General features: G+C 45.2%; 1 long non-coding RNA gene across 1 annotated transcript; it reads left to right on the forward strand.

Annotated features, from left to right (window-relative positions):
* Nucleotides 1-495: 495 nt before the first annotated feature.
* LOC147377682 (uncharacterized) lies at nt 496-7,848 on the forward strand. The gene is made up of 5 exons (XR_015140310.1): nt 496-947; nt 4,527-4,668; nt 5,758-5,932; nt 6,492-6,653; nt 6,810-7,848. It is a non-coding gene; the product is annotated as an uncharacterized LOC147377682 (long non-coding RNA).
* The last annotated feature ends 492 nt before the right edge of the window (nt 7,849-8,340 follow it).

Genomic DNA, 8,340 nt, shown 5'->3' on the forward strand with positions numbered 1-8,340 from the left:
GCTTCAGACGCTGGTGGGCAGCGAGGGGAAATTCTCCAGGATCAAGAGGCCAACTGCCAGTTTGTGGTCTCCACTCCGCCTCGCCTTAGGGTTCTGCCTCCTTCTAGGCTTGAAAAAGGCGGATAATAACGACCACGCCGCAGTGACTAGGTGGCTGCCTAACCGGATTAACGGACGTGAGCTCCTGGAACCTCTCCCCTGGCTCACCAGCCCGCAAAGAGTGGCTGTTTCTATGAGCCGCGTTTGCTTTCCACAGCTCCACCAACAGTAAGTGCCTAGCTTGTGACCGCGGCCAGGTCCCCGCACGTATGGGAACCTTCGCTTACTCTACTCCGCTTACCACACGCCCTGCTGTCCTCAACGGCAGCGGCGGCGGCAACTTTGAACTCACGCCGGGTGACCGACGGACCATTCACCTATGTAAACGGCCCGCCAAGACCAAATGGCCCCCTGCGCGCAGGCGCAGTACGTGGCAACCCCCCCCTACGCCCGCGGGCTGGTGACCCCGCCCCCAGTCTTGCTAGCCGCCCGCCCCTCCCAGGGCGGCTGGGGAGGGGCGTAAAGGCAGCACCGGCTCTGATTGCGCAAGGCCTAGGCACGAGGGCGCCATTTTCTTCCCGGCTGTGTGCCGCTAGGGTCTAGCGTGTGGAGCGGTGCCTGGGAGCGTTCTCTTGGCTAGTCTGCAGCTGCGGTGTGCGGCAGCCTCTTCCGGGGCGTGCAGTCCCAGCTGGCCGCGCCTGGAAGCCCTCCGGGCTCAGTGGGCGGGGCCCCACACCGGCGTTCGTTTTAAGGCGAGGAGAACGGGTCTGTGACTACCCTGTGCGGATTAATTTTGAAAGTGATGGTTAAGGGTCCTGGCTTGAGACTCCTGTATTTATATTGTTAATTTTGATGGGAGTCCAGCTGGAAGCTGCTCCAGTTAACAATGAATTCTCAAGTCTGGAGAGGTAAAGGAACTTGAAATGTAGGCTGATTTTGTTCCGCTATGGGGGCTTCCATTTGAGCAGTCGGTAATGAAATTAACAAATTTTTAAGAACATCCAAGTTGTCTGAAAACGTGTGGTAAAGGGAGCAGAATGAGAGGAAAGGGGAGGAATTCCTTTTTTATCTTGAGGAGTTTCCGTTTCTGCTGCTGCTGCTGCTAAGTCGCTTCAATCGTGTCCGACTCTGTGCGACCCCATAGACGGCAGCCCACCAGGCTCCCCCGTCCCTGGGATTCACAAGGCAAGAACATGAGTGGGTTGCCATTTTCTTCTCCAGTGCATGATAGTGAAAAGTGAAAGGGAAGTCGCTCCGTTTCTAGATGGTGGCAAAGGAGAGAGAGTTTGGGAGACCTAACCTACAAACATATACCAAAAATAATCTTTGCAATGCATTTTGATATTAGCTGGTGTGAGTTAAAGATTCCGAATGAAAATAACTAGGGTGAGGCCTAACACAGATTTATTCCAAATGGAAACAACGCAAATATTAGAGGCAAGAGGTATATAGCATGAAATGTTGAAGGCCCTGTGATATGCTTGATAGTCTTGTCCTTTTTAAGAAGGAACACAGATGAAGGTGAAACTGAAGAAAATGAGTCTTTCCCCAAAGGAGATAGAAGATGGGGAGGATGAGATGTCAGAAGATAAGGACAGTGGCAGTAGAGATGAGGAATCTATATGTACAGTGTGGAGCAGAGTAACATTAATTTTAACAGTCAAAATCCAGAGTAAAGCACTTAAACTGCACTATTTAATTTAAAAAGTGGTTTTATGAGCACTTCCAACTAGTTTCACAAGCCCACTGTAAACTCCGTACCAAAATCTAACAAAGTCATTTTTTAAAAATTGGAGACCACTCTTAGGAGCATTGGAGAAGGCAATGGCACCCCACTCCAGTATTCTTGCCTGGAAAATCCCATGGACGGAGGAGCCTGCTGGGCTCCAGTCCATGGGGTCGCTAAGAGTCCACACGACTGAGCGACTTCACTTTCACTTTTCACTTTGATGCATTGGAGAAGGAAATGGCAACCCACTCCAGTGTTCTTGCCTGGAGAATCCCAGGGACGTTGGAGCCTGATGGACTGCCATCATGGGGTCACACAGAGTTGGACATGACTGAAGCGACTTAGCAGCAGCAGCAGCTTAGGAGCATAGATGCAAAAATTCCAAACAAAATGTTAGCAAGTTGAGCATCAGTGTTATGTAAAATGGATGATGCATTGTGACTAAGTGCGGTTTATTTGGTGTTATTTGTTTGAAAAGTGATAGTGATTACCTAGAGATACTGGTTTGAAAGACAGTTTCTTGGTTCTTAAAATTGCTTCCTTAAATTTCATTAGTTTGCATGCCCATCAAACATAATGTTTCCATATTTATCCTTTTGGCATGTATTTAGGTCCCTAGAATGGTCTGCTTCTGGCTAGGTGAAAGTCGCTCAGTTGTGTTCAACTCCTTGTGACGCCATGGACTAAACAGTCCATGGAATTCTCCAGGCCAGAATACTGAAGTGGGTCACCTTTCCCTTCTCCAGGGGATCTTCCCAACCCAGGGATTGAATCCAGGTCTCCTGCATTGCAGGCGAATTCTTTACTAGTTGAGCCACAAGGGAGCCTCTTCATTAATATTTGAACATAGATAGGTTAAGTTGGGTCTAGAAGAATTGAGGTGGGTGACTGGGTACACAGCTAAAGAATATTGAACGCCTCCTCTGTGCAGCCACTGTGTTAGGACTTGATACACTATCTCATTTCATCCTTACAGTGACCTTGTTAGGTAGACTGAATAGGGTTAGTGAATGGAAAGTAAATTATCCAGGGGGGAGGGGGATGGTTGAAATAGGTGAATGGGATTAAGAGGTAGAAACTACTAGTTATAAAATAAGAAAGTCACAGGGGTACAGCACAGGGAATATAGTCAATAATATTGTAATAACTTCATATGGTGTATAATCTGTAAAAATATGAAATCACTGCATTGTACTCAGATGGTAAAGAATCAGCCTGCAATACAGGAGACCTGGGTTCAATTCCTGGGTTGGGAAGATCCCCTGGAGAAGGGCATGGCAACCTACTCCAGTATTCTTGCTTAGTGGGCTACAGTCCATGGGGTTGCAAAGAGTCAGACAGGACTGAGCAAGTAAGCACAGCAAGCACTGTGTTGTACACCTGAAACTAACATGATACTGTATGGTAATGTCAGTACCTCAAAAAAAAGTAAATTATCCATACACACCTTTGATTGTAATTGAAAACACATTAAATGTGTACTCAGGAGACTTCCCTGGCAGTCCAGTGGTTAATACAGGAGGTGCAGGTTTGAACCCTGGTTGGTGAGATGATCCCACATGCCTTGTGCCCCAAAAACCAAAACACTAAAAAAAAAAGAAACAATGTTGTAACAAGTTCAATAAAGACTTTTAAATGGTCCACATAAAAAAGTCTTTAAAAAAAATATGTGTATTCATTTGCTAGTCTTTTGATGTGGGTCACTGTGGCAGGAGTTTATTTTCTCTGTATAAAGTATACCCAGAGTGTGTCTTCTGCAAGGCCTTGTCTTTAAAATTTGTTTCTTTAAGGCAAAGCAAAACTGAAAAAAACAACCCAAGAAAGCAATTTGAATAGACTCCTACATCTACATTTTTACAGTTTTTTCCATTCTTTTATGGTTGCTCACCCACACCTAATTTGACTGCAGTTTTTAAGCATTATCAAGTGTGTCCAAAGTGTTCAAATTTGTTTTCATAGATTCAGTAACTTTTTGGATTAATTTGATTGGTTTATATGAAATTTATTATGTAATTGAAACTGCAATACACTGGTCATATACAAGCTTTCAAGCAAAGATAGCTGAAGCTTATTAAAGATTATTTCTGCTCATGGGGGACAGAAATGCCCAGGTGTACTGAGTATGGCATACGTGCTTTGCATCTCCCAGCTATCAAGTTAGTAACTCTTGTTTGGAATTGAGATGGTCATTTAATCCTTTCACAGACGTAGCTTGGTGTGACATAGTTAAGTGGACAAAGATAGGAGAGCAACTCCTGTTCTGTGGTGTCCCCAGTACGGTGCATTAACTCTCTATACCAGTCAGAGCCAAAAAATTTCCTGATGAACATAACTTTTGTTTTGAAACCCAGACTGTATTAGCTCAGAGGAAAATAGGAGTAGTCACATTATACTTTCCTTAAACTGAAATGCACGTGATATGATTCTAGACTGTTCACACTGGCAACCCTTGGTCATTCCTGTTTAAAATGTGTTGCCTGGAACAGTTTGCTTTGATGGGTGCAGCATATGGTCCCTTTCACATGCTTTCCCTGATCCCATGTCATTCCTATGCCAGGTGAACTGGTCCTTCATCTTATGCCTATAAATTTTGTTCATAACCAGTAATGCTAATCACATATTATAGTTACTCATCTCTTCCTGTGATGTGGGTTCAGATCTGTATGTGTAATCAGTTATGTTTTATGTTTTGCTGGGTCTGCCATGATATCACAGATGTATGGATGGCTGAAAAAACCATAAATTTACTTTCTTACAGTTCAGGAAGCCAGACAGCAAAGATCAAGCTGTTGGCAGATTGGTTACTTCTGCGGCCCCTCTCCTTGGCATGCAGATATCTGACCTTTGGCTGTGTTTTCACAAGGTCATCTACTGCCCATAGTTCTTCATTTTTGTATACGGTGAGTCTTCATTCAGTGTTCTGCTAAAATTTTCGTCTTTAGTCATTGAGTTTTGTAATACCATGCCCGATTTTTAGTGGCTCTGGATGGGAACTGGTGGTGTGATTGGGAAGCACGAGGTCCACCTTCGGGGGCCTGGCTCTCATTCTTGTGTATATTTCAGGTGCCAGTGTGGGGCCCTCTCTTGTGTTTTGCAGAGCTCAGCATGTCTGACTCTTTGTAACCCTATGGTTGGACTGTAGGCCCCCAGGCTTCTCTGTCCATGGGATTCTCCAGGCAAGAATACTGGAGTACTCCAGAGGATCTTCCCGACTAAGGGATGGAAACTGCGTCTCCTGCATCTCCTGCGTTGCAGGTGGATTCTTCACTGCTGAGCCACCAGGGAAGCCCCCCTTTAGTGTTTTACTTGTGTGCGGAGATTTGGGACTCCACAGGCATGTGGAGCCACTTAGACAGTAGTTGATTTGGTGTGTTTTCTTAGGCGGTATCTTGCATAGGTTTTAGAAATCTAGATCCTTTCCTGTAGAGATTCTGATTTGAAAGTTTTAAGTGAAGTCCCAAGAATTTCCCCCCCCCCTTTTTTTTCTTAGACAAACATGCCAGGTGATCCTGGGGCTGGGAGCTCTTTTACTGCACAAATTCATCCTGGAGAAATCAGCATGGATGCTAACACATGGGCCTGAGCAGACTTTGCACTTGCTGACTCTGCAGTGTGACTGCCACCTCCTGGCCACAGGGGAGATACCTCTTTATTGCTCTTCCTCTAGCTCACTTGGTAAAGAATCCACCTGCAATGGAGGAGACCCTGGTTCGATTCCTGGGTCGGGAAGATCTGCTGCAGAAGGAATAGGCTACCCATTCCAGTATTCTTGAGTTTCCCTTGTGGCTCAACTGGTAAAGAATCTGCCTGTAGTGAGGGAGAGTGGGTTCAATCCCTGGGTTGGGAAGATCCCCTGGAGAAGGAAAAAGCTACCCACTCCAGTATTCTGGCCTGGAGAATTCCATGGACAGTCCATGGGGTTGCAAAGAGTCGGACTCAACTCTCACTTTCACTTTTTCACTTTCCTCCTCCTGGTTGTTGTCTTTCAGAAGAATAGTAGGAAGATTACTACCGCTCCAGGAAATAAAAAAAAAAAGTTTCTCAGTCCCGTTTGCTGAGAAGTTAATATCACCATGCAGAAAGGGGCCAAGTTTCCAAAAGACAGGAGGATTGCCAAGCTCGAGGACCATGAGAAGAGGGCTGAGAACTCTGGGGAGGATGAAGGTAAAAACTGTGAGTTGGATCAGTGTGAGGGAGGTAAACAGACCCTTCTTGGGGCGTCCTGCTGGTGACTACAGTGCCATGGCACATGCCTCTTGGAGGGCCTCTGTGGAAACACCACGCTTGGCACCCCTGGCCAATTCCCCAGACTTGGTTTGAGGAGTCCCAGTGGACATTAGGCTTCTTCTCTCCACATGAACAGATTCAGAGTTTTATCTTTGAATACTGTATATTATTTGTTTCTCTCTTTGTGCTTGTAAACCAAGCAGGTTAATTGTCCCCTAGATTTGACTCTCAGTGATTCTTTTATCCTAATGGCATCTGTGTAACATTTTAAATGGTATTGCTTCCAAAGCAGTAATTCTCAGCATTGGTATTAAAATACAGTGGCAGTACATTTTTAATTATTTCAAAATAAAAGGTTGAAATGACAATGAATTTTTTTGTCTTAGATGTGTGTATATAGTCAGACTTACGAGCAGTTACTCCCAAAGATGAATTTGTTATTTTCATTCTCAGCAAGTCTGTGCAGTAGTAATTGATTAGGTGCGTTTTCATTTAGATTCTAGAAAAGAAACCTTGTGTCCTATACGGGCCAAGGGGAGATGAGCCTTTCCCTGGGGGTGGAGGAAAATGATCAGGATCATGAGGATGACGACAAAGGCTGAGAGGAAGAGGAAGGTCAGAAAGACTGAAACCACATTGCAGGTGGATTCTTTACCAGGTGAGCCACCAGGGAAGATCCTGGTATGGACTGCAGCATACCAGGGTTCCCTGTTCTTCAGTGTCCCCCAGAGTTTGCTCAAATTCATGCCCATTGAGTCGGTGATGCTGTCTAACCATCTCACCCTCTGTCACCCTCTTCTTCTTTTGCTTTCAGTCTTTCCCAGCATCATACCATAGCCTGGATCCGCTCCCATGGCTTGGACCACAGAGAGTTCCGTGCTTTATTTGATGAGTTAGATGCCCAATATGGAAGTGTGTTCTGCTCCACAGGACTGAAGTGGCTGAGTCGTGGTGTAGTCATAAGGCAGTTTTTGGAACTGGTGGAAGAAATTGACTTTTTGATGTCCTCTGGAGGAGAATCTGTGCCTCAGCTCACGAGTAGAGATTGGGTCAGAGACCTCGCCTTTTTGGTTGTCATTGTGACACATCTAAACATGTTGGCTATTTCTCTAGAAAGGCATTCACAGGTGCTGGCACAACTGTATGATTCAGTTGACTCATTCCTGGTGAAATTGTGTCTTTGGGAGACTCATTTGGCACAGAGCAACCTGGCCCACTTTCCTATGCTAGAGTTAGTTTCTGAAAATGAAAATGATGGCCTGCACTACATTCCTCAAATTAGAGTTGAAGACTAAATTCCAAAAAAGATTCTCCGATTTCACACTTTATGGGAATGAACTAATACTGTTCAGTTCCCCTTTCTCAGTTAGGGTTCATAGTGTGAATGAAGAGCTACAAATGGAAGTTAGTGAAGTGCAGTACCAGCCTGAAGCCAAGTACCACGGTGCTGAGATTCCAGAGTTCTACAGATATCTTGGGAATGGTTACCCTGAATACAAACACCGTTGTGCAGAGATTCTGTCCATGTTTGGAAGTACTTATGTTTGTAAGCAGCCATTCTCTGCTGTGAAACTAAAGAAAACCTAAATGTGGCTCCCAGTTAAAGGATTCAAGGATGAATTCTCTGCTGTGTGTTGCAACACAAGGTCCACAGCCTGATGTTGACTGACATCTTGTGGCATAAGAAAGGAATGTCAGACTTTGAATTTCAAATCTGAAGAGTAATAAATTTTGGAACTTTGAACAGTTATTTCTATTTCCAAATTATATTTTTTTCAATGTCAAATTTAAAGTGCAATCTGTGGCATTGCATATTTGTACCTTATAGGATATAAAAATAACATTTGATTATATCCTGGCAAGTTTATTTTCTTCTGTACTTCGCCTTTCTAGCACTTAAGGCTATTCAAATTGATAAACCTCTGCCCTAAAGGCAGCCATACTTTCCTTAAAGGTACTTGTGAAGCAGGGATGTGAACCAGGGAGTCCGCTGGAAGAACAGAATGTTTAGACACCTTGTGCAACCCTGCCCATAGGAAGACGGACATACCAAACCGGCCGAGGGGCTCAGGCCAGTGTGCACCGATAGGCCTTCACCAGGGTAGATTGTCTGGGCACCACATGAGCCACAAGGCTGATGTCCAGGGGTGGGATTCCTCTTCCATTCTGCCAGGCTCTGAGAAGGCCAGAGAGCCACCCTGTCGTCCAGGGAAGGAGAGGCAAATGGCATCAGTGACCCTCAGGACAGCCTCCTAGCGGAGGTCTTGGCCACTAAGGAGGAGAAACTCAGCTGGACAGTCACCATGGAGCAAAGGGGGATGGAGGCTTTAGGACAGATCTAAACC

Source organism: Bos grunniens, chromosome 2 (assembly GCF_055505025.1).
Source record: "Bos grunniens cultivar Pamir isolate PY7600 chromosome 2, Bosgru_T2T1.0, whole genome shotgun sequence".
In the NCBI taxonomy this organism is placed as follows: domain Eukaryota; kingdom Metazoa; phylum Chordata; class Mammalia; order Artiodactyla; family Bovidae; genus Bos; species Bos grunniens.